This window comes from Oryctolagus cuniculus, chromosome 5, assembly GCF_051225735.1.
Source record: "Oryctolagus cuniculus isolate XC-2025 breed Fujian yellow rabbit chromosome 5, ASM5122573v1, whole genome shotgun sequence".
NCBI classification, from domain to species: domain Eukaryota; kingdom Metazoa; phylum Chordata; class Mammalia; order Lagomorpha; family Leporidae; genus Oryctolagus; species Oryctolagus cuniculus.
In genome coordinates this window covers 156,939,346-156,953,788 of record NC_142871.1, presented here as the reverse complement: position 1 = coordinate 156,953,788, position 14,443 = coordinate 156,939,346, and the positions used below count along the sequence as shown (strand labels likewise).

Below are 14,443 nucleotides of genomic sequence, written 5' to 3'. Positions count from 1 at the left end.
ATGACTTGGACTGTGTTGTGGCACAGTGGGTTAAGTTGTAGCTTGAGCTGCTGGCATCCCATGTTGGACTGCCACTTTGAGTCCCATCTGCTCTGTTTCTGGTCCAGCTCCCTGCTAACACACCCGGGAAATCAGCAGAAGATGGTCCAAGTGTTTGGGTCCCTACCATCCACGTGGGAGATCCAGGTAGAGTTCTGGGCTCCTGGCTTCAGCCTGGCCTGGCCCTGGCCATTGTGGCCATTTGGAGAGTGAGCCAGTGGATGGGAAATCTCTCTGTCACTCTTTCTGTTAAATAAATAAAATAAACCTTAAGAAATGCGGCTGCATAGTGATTTTAGAGACATGCCTAGAACCTAAGCACAGAGACAGGTTGGCAATAAATCCCTGTGGGTCAAAGGAAGAACACGTATGTTCCAGGTAACTTCTTCATGGTTACAGCCAGGACCCTGGAGTCCGGCTGAGGCTCTGTGCTTCGCTCAGGGGTGGCGGCTAACCGGCTGTGCCACAGCGCAGGCCCCTGGACTATCATCTTCCTCGTCCCCTCCCTGCTCCAGTGGGATCCAAGCTGCAGGAGGGCAGAGATTCCCAGAGAAGAATATGCAGGGTCCCACAGGAAGTATTTCTGGGGAGAGAGTGTTATTCATATCATAAAAAGCATCTTAACTTCTCAGTGGGATGTACAGCAACAGAATAACAGTAAGTTGCTTTCAAACTCTTCCTTTGATCTGAAGCCACTGCAAGGCTGGGGCCAGACCCGGCGTGTGTGTGTGACTGTCAGGACAGCTCAGGCTGGGCCACACTTCCTTCCATCACAGCTCAGGTGCCCAGCATTAACAGCGCCGCTGTTTATTCCCAGTGGGGATGAGCAGAGACAGAGACAGAGATCGTCCACCCACTGTTTCCTGTTGAGAATAAATGGTTAATTAACTGAGATGACGCATGTCTGATGTGGGCACTGGTTTTTCCCCTCAGAGGGTGGTTTGCACAGTAACAGTATTTCCTTGATCTCATGCTCAAATATTCAAAGTAGTTATGGAAAACAGTGACAAGCAGTGATTTGAAGCCCCAGCCATCCAGCTAGTGGAGTTTCTAGCTACCCCTTGAGGCTTTTCCTTCTGAACAAGTGTGTATGTGAGTGTGTGTGTGTATGTGTGTGAGCTTGGTGTTTAAGTGTGTGTGTGTGTGTGTGTGTGTGTTGGGACCCTCCTGACTGCTCCTCCTCTGGGTACTGGCTGGGCGCTCAGTGCTGGGTCACTGTGGAGGCCACTTGGCTCTGGAGCGTCCTCCTCCCATCAATACCCATGACCTTGAACTTGGCTCTGAACTGCTCCTTCCTTCTGCTACCACTTTCACTCCCACACCCACTGGGTCTCTCGGGAGCTGGCAGGAGTCCCTCTAGTCCAGCCCACAGCCTGCCAGTCCGGTCTGTAGGAGGGTGGCCCTGCCTCTCTCCAGTGTGTGCCCATCCTCTTCCCCTCCCTCTGCCCTAGCCCCACACTCTGGGCTTTCTGGAAAGCTCTCCAGTCCCTCATTCTCAGTCCCTGTCTCTGCGTTTGGAGATCCATGTTTGATCTAATCTTTGCCTTCCAAAAACACACTGTTCCAAGCAGAAGCTTATGAGCCATCCCTTTAACACATTGTGTTTCTGTTTCATAAATTACCTTATAATAGCACATACACACCTCTCCCCCTATTGTGACGTCAGAATCTAGCTGCTTCAAACGGGAAGCTTGTGCTTAGGAAACGCAAGCACATTTCTCCTGCATAGATTTCTTTTTGGCATTTCTAACTCCCCCTTTGGACGCTTCATTTTTCTCCCATCCTTATGGGACAGAGTGAGTGCAGCTTTTGGAAACAATACTTAACTGGTTTTTATAATCTTGCTAGTTCTTTTCTCCTCTTAATTGCTCTTTGGATTTTCTCCAAAATGTTAGCATTTATCTCCAATTAAAAGGTGCCAAAAACATGGCCATGTTTCTTCCCCTAGCTTAGAGTGAAGCTAATTTGCTTCATGATTGGGCGAGTCGTTATCCATCTCTGAGTACAGCCAGTTGAGCTGCGAAGGAGACCAAGAACCAGACTTTAAACTTCAGGAAGAGCGTTTCATAAGGAGTATAGCACATTCCAAAACTGGGACTCACAGCCCCGTATGTAACACAAGGATTCTCAAACTTCATTTTAAAAAATCACTCATTTAAATATTTACCAGAGAGAGAGACAGACAGACAGACACAGAGACAGAGAGACCTTCCATCCACTATTTCCCCTCCCTCAAACACCCAGCCAGGGCTGGGCCAGGCCAAGTCAGGAACTCAGAATTCAACCTTAGTCTCCCACGTGGGTGACAGGGGCCCGGGTATCTGCGCCATCATCTGCTGCCTCCCAGGATGGGCATTAGCAAGAAGCTGGAGTCGAGAGCAGAGCTGGGGGACTTGAATCCAGGCACTTCGATAGTGACTGTACCAAATGCCCGGTCCAGTTTGCAAGCATTAACATCAGCTGCAAAGCTTATTTAAATGGTACTGAGCTAGACCCATGCATGCTTAACTAGACTCTTCAGGAGACAGGGTCCAGGCAAGTCTGGGAACCACTCTCCCTGGGTTAGTGGGTTGTGGAATTGGAATTGGACCTCGGTTCGGTCTGACCCCAGAGCCTTCAGAAAGCTGCTGTCTAGCAGTAGGCGGTGATGGGCCCAGCAATCCAAGGTGCAAATAATTTCCCAGGGCTCCAGGGGCCTGAATCCATGGGGTGACAGGTGTGCAAACACTCCTGCAGAGCAACAGGCAAGGTTGAAGGTGCTAGTGACAGCTCATGGGGTAACGGCTTTGCTGCGAGCTCCCTTTGTCTGGGCATGCGATCCCCTTGCAGTCACTTTTCCAAATGACTCCTCCCTCTGCCTCACTCTGGCTGGGTGCGCAATCGTGCATTCCCGTTCATTTCTTTCCCTGAGTGATGGCTCACCTTGCAAGGGATACGGGAACACATCCACCCAGACGTTCCTTCAGGGGCTGCCCTCCTTCCCCGGCCAGTTTCCCACAAAGCCTTGCTGCTCCAGCACCTGCCTCTGATCCACTGTGTATCTGCGACCCATCTTCTGCCCAGTTCACCCCTCAGCAGAAGGGGCTCTGTGGAACACATTTTATTTCAGTCCCTTGCCGCCGACTCCCCAAGGGCTCCCCACAGCTGCTCTGAAGACAGGATTCCAGCTCCTCCGGGGGCCCCTTCTCTCCACACTCTACTTCCCAGTCTGCTGCTCAGTTCACCGACCATTCTCGCTTCCTGACCTTGGCCTGTGCTGTTTCCTATTCCTAGGTTACTCGTCCTGGAAGTTGTCCCCACTCCCCAACCCAGCCACCCAAGTCCAGTTAAGGACCCGCGTCTGCTTACCACTGCATTTCTGTTGTGGGGGAGTTTTAAGGTCGGATTTTGAAATCTCCTGTTATTTGGCAGCTCTTTTGAGACAAGAAGGATTAAGTCTGAATTGGATGTGCATTATAGGTGGCAGACAGCTCAGGTTATCTAGGAAGTGGTTTGCTTCATTCAAAAGCCGCATTGCTCCCTCTTCCTGAAAAATCTGGGAAGAATGTACTTATCAGTAAGTTTGTAGAAATGAGGGGCCAGTGCTGCAATGCTGGCATCTCACATGGGCTCCCCGCTCACGTGCCCAAGAAGTAGCAGAGGATGGCCCAAGTGCTTGGGCTTCCTGTACCCACAGAGGAGACCTGGGACAAACTCCTGGCTTTGGCCTGGCCAAAGCTGTTGTGGCCACTTGGGGAGTGAACCAACAAATGAAAGATCTCTCTCTCTGTCTCGCCCCCTTTCTCTCTCTATAATTCTGACTTTCAAATAAGCAAATAAGTCTTTAAAAGAAAAATAAAAAATTCCCACAATGAATCCAGGTGGGCTGTGGATCCAGTGCTGGTTGGGTAGCCAGGAATTTGGTTTAACTCATAAAAAAGTTCTGTCTCCTCCAGCGCCTGCCACTCCTGCTTTCCTTCCAGGCGATTCTCTGGTTCTTTGAAGGCTGTCAGCTCTTCTGTGATGGGGCCTTAGCTAATAATAGCTGGTCCTTGTGCCAGGCATTTGTGCAGCCTACAGTCATTGAAATTATGAATTCAGTGTTGCGTTGACAGACTACGCCCGGTATGATGCTAGCTGAAGGATACTCACTGAAGCAAAAACATGTGAAAAATCAGATTACCAATGCTAAAGGAATCGGAATTCCATCGTCCTGGAAACAGAATCGGAAGCACAGAGAAATTTCTTCATTGGTTGATTGATTGATTATTCATCAGTGAATCTGTGTCAGGCACTGAACCAAATGCTGGGACCAACCATCACTAAGACGGGGCTCCTGTTGTCTTGGACAGGGCGGCAAACTTGTCCTGTGAGGGGCCTCAGGAGACAGGTTGGAGGCCCTGTGGGCCGTGAGGTTGCTCTTCACATGGCTCCGTTCCCCTACGGCTGTGCTGAGGCGGCCAGAGGAAACGCAACTGGACTTGTGTTCCCACGGGGTCTGTGGATTCAATCAACTGCATATGGAGACTGGTAAAAAAAGTCACATTATTGCTGTCACGCACTACATAGTGAGGCCTGTGATGGTGGCCCCTGCACTGGGAGCGTACAGTTTTTTTTTTTTGTTTGTTTGGGTTTTTTTTGGTCACATCATCATTCCCTGAACAATACAAACAACTATTTATATAGTATTAGATATCATGAGTAATCTAAGTATGATTTAAAGTACATAGGAGGATGTACACGGGTTATATGAAAATATGATGCCATTTTACATAAGGAAGTTGTGTATCTGTGGCTTGTGGCACTGGCGGGAGGGAGGAGGAGGTCATGGAACCCAGCTCCTCCGACATCCAGGAACAACTGCACACAAATGAACAAGCACGGCTGGGTTCCAAGGAGGCATTATTGAATGCTGGTGTTTGATTTTCATACACTTTTCATTTCACGAGACATTTTTATTTTATTGTATTTTTAAAAATGATTTGGAAATATGAAAGCAATTTTTAGCTCATGGACTGTTCAGGTGGGCTGGGTGTGCCTCGCGGGAAGTCAGCATTCCCTACTGATGCTTCTGTGGTGGTGGACGTGGGAACGGGTAACTGCCTTAGGACCCTTAAATGCACCGATAGATGAAGACTGCCAGGAAACCACCTAGGAGGGAGCCCTTCATTCACTCCGGGCTCTGAGGAGCGACGCACAGTGGCAGGGTTCTGAAGGAGAGCTGGCTGGCCAGAAGAAGCAGGCATGGCCTTTCTGATGGTCCTGGTACAGACTGGCACGAAGGGCCCTGTGTGAGGCGTGCTGAGCAGTCAGGAGCACCAATCACAGCACAGAGCGAAAGGAGACAGCAGGGCTTGGAGAGGAGTTGGAGTTTGGCGAGAAATGAGGCTGGGAAGCCCGTGGGTGGGATCTTATGTCATGAGCCCGAGTCTGACTTTACACCCATTGTGAGCAACTGAAATTTCAACAGGGAAAGTATCAGGTTAAAAAAATTCCACAGTTAGGGCCTGCGCTATGATGTAGTGGGTGTAGTCGCCGCCTGCAGTGCTGGCATCCCATATGGGTGCCAGTTTGAGTCCCAGCTGCTCCACTTCCAATCCAGCTCTCTGCTATGACCTGGGAAAGCAGTAGAAGATGGCCCAAGTCTTTGGGCCCCTGCACCCATGTGGGAGACCTGGAAGAAGCTCCTGGCTCCTGGCTTCGGATTGGCACAGCTCTGGCCATTGTGGCCATCTGGGGAGTGAACCAGCGAATGGAAGACCTTTCTCTTTTTCTCTACCTCTGCCTCTCCATAACTCTGCCTTTCAAATAAATAAGTAAATCTCTAAAACAAAAAATTCCACAGTAAAATTTGTATGCATAAAAGGATTTAATAGTGATGTGGTATATCTATCAAACAACTTAAGAAATAACATCGCAAATACAGCTGAAAACCTCTGTTACCTCTCTCTGATCCTATTTGCACACCACATTTCCCAAGGGTGGCTGCTGTTCTGAATTTAGGATTTATCGTTTGTAAGTTCTTTAAAGTGCTTACTATGTATGTGTGTGTGTGTGTGTGTGTATGCATGGATTTCAGAACTTCACACACTCAAACTTATCATTTAATTCAATTTCTAAAAGCTTTTCAATTTATCCTCATATATATTCACACTCATCGCTAAATGTCTGCATACAAATTTTATATGTGTATATACATGCAGATAAAACATGCTCTTTTAAAAAAAGATTGTATTTACTTATTTGAGAGGTAGAGTTAAGAATTTTTATTGGAATGATATATATTTAGAAATTAATCTGAAGAATATTGACAGTAAAATCCTATCCATGAAATCGGTACAGCTCTTCATTTGTTTAGATATTCTGTTGCCATGAATAAGGTTGAGGAATTTTCTACACAAAGATTTTATATCTATCAATCTATCTATATATGGATGTACATACACACACATGTATATATTGTTTTGTTTGTTTTAAACACTTATTTATCTTAAAGGCAGAGTCACAGACAGAGAGAAAGAGGGAGAGACAGAAAGGTTGGAATTCGTTTACTCCCCTGATGGCTTCAATGGCTGGAGTCAGGCAGAAGCCAGGAGCCGGGAGCTTCATGTGGGTCTCCCACATGTGTGCAGGGGCCTTAGGACTTGGGCCATCCTCCACTGCTTTCCCAGGCACAACAGCAGGGTGCTGGATCAGAAATGGAGCAGCCGAGACTTGAACCATTGCCCACACCGGATGCTGGCATCTCAAATATATTTATTTCTTGGTACCTTATTTTTTTTGTTGGTTTTCAGATTTATTTATTTATTTATTTTTTATTTTTTATTTTTTGACAGGCAGAGTGGACAGTGAGAGAGAGAGACAGAGAGAAAGGTCTTCCTTTGCCGTTGGTTCACCCTCCAATGGCCGCCACGGCCGGCGCACCGCACTGATCCGATGGCAGGAGCCAGGAGCCAGGTGCTTTTCCTGGTCTCCCATGGGGTGCAGGGCCCAAGCACCTGGGCCATCCTCCACTGCACTCCCTGGCCACAGCAGAGAGCTGGCCTGGAAGAGGGGCAACCGGGACAGAATCCGGCGCCCCAACCGGGACTAGAACCCAGTGTGTCGGCGCCGCCAGGCGGAGGATTAGCCTAGTGAGCCGCGGTGCCAGCCCCAGATTTATTTTTTAAGAAGACAGATTGAATGACACTTGGGAAGTAACTTGGAGACAGTGCCATTAGATAGTAGCTGCAGTTTAATTTTATTGATGAAAATAGGCATGATTCCTGAAAATCTAGGCTTGATACTGGCCGTATGTGGGAGACAGAGCTGTCCAGCAGGAAGCTGAGAAGACTTTTCACATGGAGTCTGGAGAAGTGTTTTGGCAGGAGATGTGTGTTTTTCTGGCTCCCTCTCCTTTGGGTTAGAATGTCAGTGAGGACCTGGGCTGCTCATGGCGGATGGGATCAGCTCAGCACCCCCAGCTGTGTGGCTGTGCTATGATGGAGTCCCAGTGAGATACGCGTGGGGGAAGCATGCACTCATGTCCTGCTATAACGAAGTACGAAACACAGAAATTCCTTCTCCTGTAACTCAGCAGGCCAGAAGTCCAAAACCAAAGTGTCCGCAGGGCCGACCTCCCTTCGAAGGCTCTTAGGGAAGATCCTTCCTCATCTCTCCATTTCCTGCAGCCTCAGGTAGTCGCTGTCTTGTGGAAGTGCGACCCCAACCTCGGCCTCCCTCTTCACCGGCTTGTGTTCTCCCTGTGCATCTGTCTGCGCGGGACGTTCTCCTCCGGGTCTCTCTCCTCTTCTGTGAAGGGCACCAGCCATGTGGGATGCAAGGCCCATTGCACTCCAGGATGACTTCATCTTCACTTAGCTGATGATGTCTGCAATCACCCTATTTCCTGATAAGATCACCTGCTGAGGTACAGAACATGAACCAGCAGACGGAAGATTCGCTCTCTCGCTCTCCCTCTCTCTGCCTTTCAGATAAATAAATAAGCAAATAGTTTTTAAAGAAAGGAAAATACATTGCTTCCCATAGCAAATTTCCCTTCATGGAGCTTTTGTGGCTTTTTGAGTCAGAAGTCTGGCAGTGTAGCAGTATGGGTAAGTAAAGAATAAGAGAGGAGGCTTTAGCACAACACAATGTAAAAATGTTAATCATTGGGGGCTGGCGCTGTGGTGCACTAGGTTAATCCTCCAAATGTTGCGCCGGCATCCCATATGGGCGCTGGCTTCCAGTCTCGGTTGCTCCTCTTCCAGTCTAGCTCTCTGCTGTGGCCCGGGAAGGCAGTGGAGGATGGCCCAAGTGCTTGGGCCCTGCACCCCATGGGAGACTGGGAGGAAGCACCTGGCTCCTGGCTTCGGATTGGTGTGGCTCCGGCTGTTGTGGCCATTTGGGGGGTGAACCATCGGATGGAAGACCTTTCTCTCTGTCTCTCTACCTGTCAAATAAATAAATAAAAAATCTTTAAAAGAAATGTTAATCGTTGATTCCTTTTTATATTTTCAAATCAAAAGGATTTAAGTGCAGCTCCTGCCTGTTGAATGCTTTTTGTCAATTTACAGATTCAGCATCGCTCCTTCTGAAAACGGCGCCCACTTTGGTGCACATATTGTTAGGAATACCAGCAAACAGCAGCTCAGTCCACATGCGATTGATGAGTCCACAGTCTAGTATTATTCTGCTCTCCACTGTAGGGATGTTGCCCCTGCATGCTAAGCTGTGCTGCTTCATGGTACTGAAGAGATGGGGCCGGCGCTGTGGCCCATATGGGCGCCGATTCGAGTCCTGGCTGCTCTACTTCTGATCTAGCTCTCTGCTATGGCCTGGGAAAGCAGTAGAAGATGGCCCAGGTCATTGGGCCCCTGCACCTGTGTGGGAGACCTGGAAGAAGCTCCTGGCTCCTGGTTTTGGATCGGCACAACTCCAACCCTGCGGCCATTTGGGGAGTGAACCAGCAAATGGAAGACCTCTCTCTTTCTCTCTCTCTCTCTCTGCCTCTCCTTCTCTCTCTCTGTAACTCGGACTTTCAAGTAAAATAAATAAAATCTTTAAAAAAAACCCACTGGAGTGTTTCCAGGTGTCGACTGCATTTGAAGACAGAAAACAAGCAAAATGTGGGAAGGGCAAAGGCCTTTCTTCTTATCGGTAGTCCATTGTCTGGGGGAGAAAATTTATCTCCTATAAGCCCTGCTCTCCCAAGGAGATTTCTCTTACAAACCTGTGGCCTGAGTTGGCTTATACAAGAGTATTTCAAAAAAAATTTGTAGAAAATGGAATTAAAAAATAGGTTCACATTGGCGCAAAATAAATTGAAATCCATGCACACAAGAGATCTTCAAAAAGATCATGGAAAATTCATATTATGAAAAAAAATGCTTGGGTTTTAAATTTTTTTTACTAAAATAAACATCTTCTAATTCTAGTTCCAAGAACTTTTTGAAACCCCCCTATGTAACTGCCGTGGCAGCAAGATGGTTTGCAAGGCAAGTCCCTGAGGCTTTCCACCTCGCTGTCGGGGGCTGGTGAGGGCCAGACAGGCAGAGAAAGCTTCCAGTGGGGCAACCAACGGCATCTGTCACAGACAGATGTCGGGCAGAGGAGAAAAATAATTTCACCTTCCGCTCTCCTGATTATATGTTTTGATTCAATGAAATGGCTGGAGAAATAAAAATTTCTTTCTCACTGTGGCTAGGGTTATAATTTTGGTACTGGAATATGTATATTTATGATATTTCAGGCATATGCCATAAGCAAATCATAGACACTTTTCCCTGATACCAAAAAATACTGACCACAGGTCTGGCTGGTTTTCTTCCTGCTGCTTATTTATGCACATAAAGCTGACTTTCAGACGGGGGAAAGGTAGAAAATGCAGCAGGCTCATGACCTTCCTGCCTGCCCTCCTCCCTCCCTAGGCACAGTGCAGATCTGAAAGCCCCTTAGTAGAAGATGGGGTCAGGCTCTTCCGGGAATGACGAAGTATGCCTAGGGGTGGGACTTTGTATTTTGGGAGAAGTGTCCCTCTTGTGAAGGAGGACAAGAAGGCCAAGTGACTTTGTGAGCTGTTGCTATGTGCCAGTCCTTGGTACCCATAAAGAAACAGAGAAAGGGGCCAGCATTGTGGCGCTGCAGGTTAAGCTGCTGTCTACAATGCTGGTATCCCATGAGTGCCTGTTGGAGTCCCGACTGCTTCACTTCCAATCCAGCTCCCTGCTCATGCACCCGGGAAGGCAGCAGAAGATGGCCCAAGTTCTTGGGTTCCTGTTACCCATGTAGAAAATCCGGATGGAGTCGCCATCTTTAAAAAAAATCTTAAAGAAAAAAAAAAGGAAAAACCAGGAGAAAGAAGAGGTCCAGCGTTGCCAGGGAAGCTCCCTGTCTTGGGGCCCTTACCTGTTTCCCATGAGGTATTCAGAACCTGCAGGAGAAAGGCCCTGGACTTGCCTGATGGCAGCCAAGGACCTAGGAAAGGCCCTGCCTCCTCTCAGCCCCATAGCCCAGCGCGTGGCACAGAAGTGAAGGAAGCAACAAGAGAGAGCAGGGTGGTCCCTCGGGAGGGGGGGGAGGAGGAGGGCTGGTGGGGGAAGAGGTGGGAGTGAGACAGGGGTCTCTGCGCCCCACAGACTGGGAGAGGGGAGCGCAAACTCCACTTTCTCCTGCTGCATCGCCTTGGCGCCGCACGGCCTGCCCTCGTGCCCAGCTCACAGCTGCATCTGCCCTGTGCAGGGATCACACCGGGAGGCCATGGAGCTGGCTGACCCATCCCCTCCTGAGCGTTCCTGCCCGTGCTGCTTCCCCTCCCCTCCACACCGTGAGCAGGAGGTGATTGTGAGCAGGGGGAAGTTGACCTTGAGGGACCAGAGTCTGGGACAGAGAATGAAAGTTTACTTGAGGGTCAGCATCATGAGGTGTACATGTGTGTGCATGGGTGCATGTATGCATTGGCACACAGGTCGTGTGCATGCACACCTGTAGGCATGTGCACCCACGTATGTGCACATGATCATATGCACGTGTACACATATGTATGTATACACATATGTGCATGCAGGTGGGCATATTGTTGAGGGGGTGCTAGTGGGCAAGCTCAGGTTACGATTCAAGAAACTTCCCACCTTGTCTTGGGCCACATCCTTCCTTTAATCTAAGAAGATTGACACACTCCAGGACCTGGATTTCAGCCCTCTACAAGATGCCACTGCCGGCCAACACAGGGATAGACAGTACATTCCCAGGGAGAATGAGCTCAGTCGGAGGCACTGACAGTGAGAGAGGAAGCGAAGTCCCCTGCCGTCATAGCTGCTTCGTGCTGGCCAATTGCCTGCGTGCTCATTTGTCGGGGACCACGCAGCATGTGACCTCTTAGTTGAGAGACAGGGCTGGACAGGCCAGACCTGATAGTACTGATAACGCAATCTTGTGTGACCTTGTGCCTTAAGGCCTTGTAACCTTTCCCCTACTTGCATTAGCATTGCAGCTACAAGATAAGCCCCTCCTCCTTCCCCCTCCCGATACCCTGCCTCGATGATATATAAGTGTGTGGTTGAAAAATAAAGTCGCAGCTTGATCGGCACCTGTCTTGCTGCCATCCTTGTGTCTCCTGTCCCTTTCATTTCTCCTTCTAGGTGCTCGGCCCCAGTTGCTGTCCCGCGGGACGGGACAACTGGCGCCCAACGAGGGGCTCGAGTGCGGCCCTTGGGGTTCGAGTGCCTGTAAGATTGGAGGAACGCCGCCTTCCAGGAGGAAAACTTGGATCCAAGTGATTGTGCGACCGGCTCGGAACTGCCCACCCGAGATCATTAGCATCGGTCGACGCTGCGGAGTGAAGACGGCGCAAGGTAAGTGACAGCCATGGGACAGGCATTATCGTCACGGGAAATGTTCATTTCGGGTCTCAGGGAGGCCCTCAAGACACGAGGAGTTCGGGTTAAAAATAAGGATCTAAAGGCATTTTTTGAGTGTGCAGAAAGCTCAGAACTCAGAAGGTAATGCCCAGGCAGATGCTGCTACAAGGCTTACCTTCCCCACAACTGTGGGATCAGTGCAGAAAGCTCAGAACTCAGAAGGTAATGCCCAGACAGATGCTGCTACAAGGCTTACCTTCCCCATAATTGTGGGATCAGTACAGGAAGCTCAAAACTTGCATAGGTTGCATCACTTAAATGCTCAATCTCTCCGTTTGTTTTGTAAAATTTCACGAGAACAGGCTCGTGAAATAGTCAAAAAATGCCCCTCATGTGTTACAAGCCAACCTGTACCGCATTTGGGAGTCAATCCGCGTGGTCTTCTCCCTAATCAACTGTGGCAAATGGATGTCACACACTTCCCAAAATTTGGCAAACTAAAGTATCTCCATGTCTCTATAGACACCTATAGTGGCTTTGTCTTTGCCTCCCCCCACACAGGAGAAGCTGCTAAGGATGTTATTCGCACCTTATCACAGCTCTTTCTGTACTGGGAAAACCTGTTAAGATTAAGACAGACAATGGTCCTGCTTATGTCAGCACTAAGTTTAAACAATTTTGTGAGGCGCTCCATATTAACCACATTACAGGAATTCCCTACAATCCACAGGGACAGGGAATCGTTGAAAGAGCCCATCAAACACTAAAAACTTGGCTCACTCGGCTTGAAGCCACTTCCTTGTCTTTTGCCTCTCCCCGCGACCGATTGAATCATGCGCTCTTTGTGCTAAACTTCCTGACCTTGGCCATTGTTGCTATTTGAGTATCTTATCTTCTCTCTATTCTCTCCTCCCCTGCTACATTTCCTGAGGGCTCACTGATTAACCCCTCCAAAGGGCCCTAATACAATGGCCCTCAGCCTTGCTCTCCTGATGATGGCAATCTACACCATCCATTGGGCTCCACCAGTCTTTACAGGGCTTGACAACCCTCAGGGCATTCAAAAATACCTTCAACAGCACCACCCTTGTACCTGCTCAGGGGGCATAATAGATCCACAGGACTAGGAATCGCGGTCCACAAATATAGAGAATTGTCCCAACAACTTATTAATGATGTGCAGACCCTATCCACCACCATTCAGGACCTTCAAGATCAAATTGATTCCCTAGCGGAAGTGGTTCTACAAAATCGTAGAGGCTTAGACTTGCTTACTGCTGAACGGGGAGGTATTTGCTTGGCTTTACAGGAAAAATGCTGTTTTTATGCTAACAAGTCCGGCATTGTTCGTGATAAAATCAAGACACTTCAAGAAGATCTGGAGCGTCGTCGACGTGCCATGGCTGAAAATCCCTTTTGGACTGGATGGAATGGACTGCTTCCCTATTTGCTACCGCTTTTAGGCCCCATTGTTGGGTTGCTTGTTGTGCTATCTATAGGTCCTTGTCTCCTCAATAGGCTGATGACCTTTATCAGACAACAAGTAGATAATTTAGCAGCCAGACCAATTCAAATACATTACCAAAGTCTGGCCATGGAAGATCCCATGGAAAACGTTATCTCTCTCTCTGGCCGGTGAAGTCTGGCCAGTGAGGTCACAGTCCCTCCAACAACTGACTCTCCCCTTCGGTCTGCTGCTGCCCCAGTCGGGAGCCCAGGAAGGGCCCCAGGCCTATCAATAAAACGAGCAGTAAGCCAATGACGGGCACCTTCCCGGAACCTCACCCACCTAAGACAGGAGTCCTTGGGGACTGGCAAGGATATCCAATGACGGGTAAGAGGTGATGGAGCCCCGGGTCGATTCCTAAGACAGGCACTGCTCGCTCATCATGCTTGGCCTAACCGGTAGCCATTTCTGTTTAATTGATAAGAAAGGGGGATATGTCGGGGACCACGCAGCATGTGACCTCTTAGTTGAGAGACAGGGCTGGACAGGCCAGACCTGATAGTACTGATAACGCAATCTTGTGTGACCTTGTGCCTTAAGGCCTTGTAACCTTTCCCCTACTTGCATTAGCATTGCAGCTACAAGATAAGCCCCTCCTCCTTCCCCCTCCCGATACCCTGCCTCGATGATATATAAGTGTGTGGTTGAAAAATAAAGTCGCAGCTTGATCGGCACCTGTCTTGCTGCCATCCTTGTGTCTCCTGTCCCTTTCATTTCTCCTTCTAGGTGCTCGGCCCCAGTTGCTGTCCCGCGGGACTGGACACTCATTCACTGTGATCCAGCTCCTTGCTGTGCTGTTGGGGCCTCGTGGCTAGCTCTAGCCAATGGGATGTGAGAGGGGGGAGTGTGCCATGCTGTCTTTTCTTTTAAAAAAGATTTATTCATTTGAAAGGCAGAGTGCCAGAGAGAGAGAGAGAGAGAAAGAGAGAGAGGTCTTCCATCCACTTGTTCACTCCCTGAATGGCTGTGGCAGTCAGAGATGGGCTGATCCTAAGCCAGGAGCCTGGAGCTTCTTCTGGGTCTCCCACATGGGTGCAGGGGCCCAAGCACTTGCATCTTCCACTGCTTTCCCAGGCCACAG

General features: G+C 49.0%; 1 long non-coding RNA gene across 1 annotated transcript; it reads left to right on the top strand.

Annotated features, from left to right (window-relative positions):
• The first annotated feature begins 11,351 nt into the window (after positions 1-11,351).
• Positions 11,352-13,441, top strand: LOC149126819 (uncharacterized). The gene is made up of 2 exons (XR_016234278.1): positions 11,352-11,849; positions 13,165-13,441. It is a non-coding gene; the product is annotated as an uncharacterized LOC149126819 (long non-coding RNA).
• Positions 13,442-14,443: the final 1,002 nt, after the last annotated feature.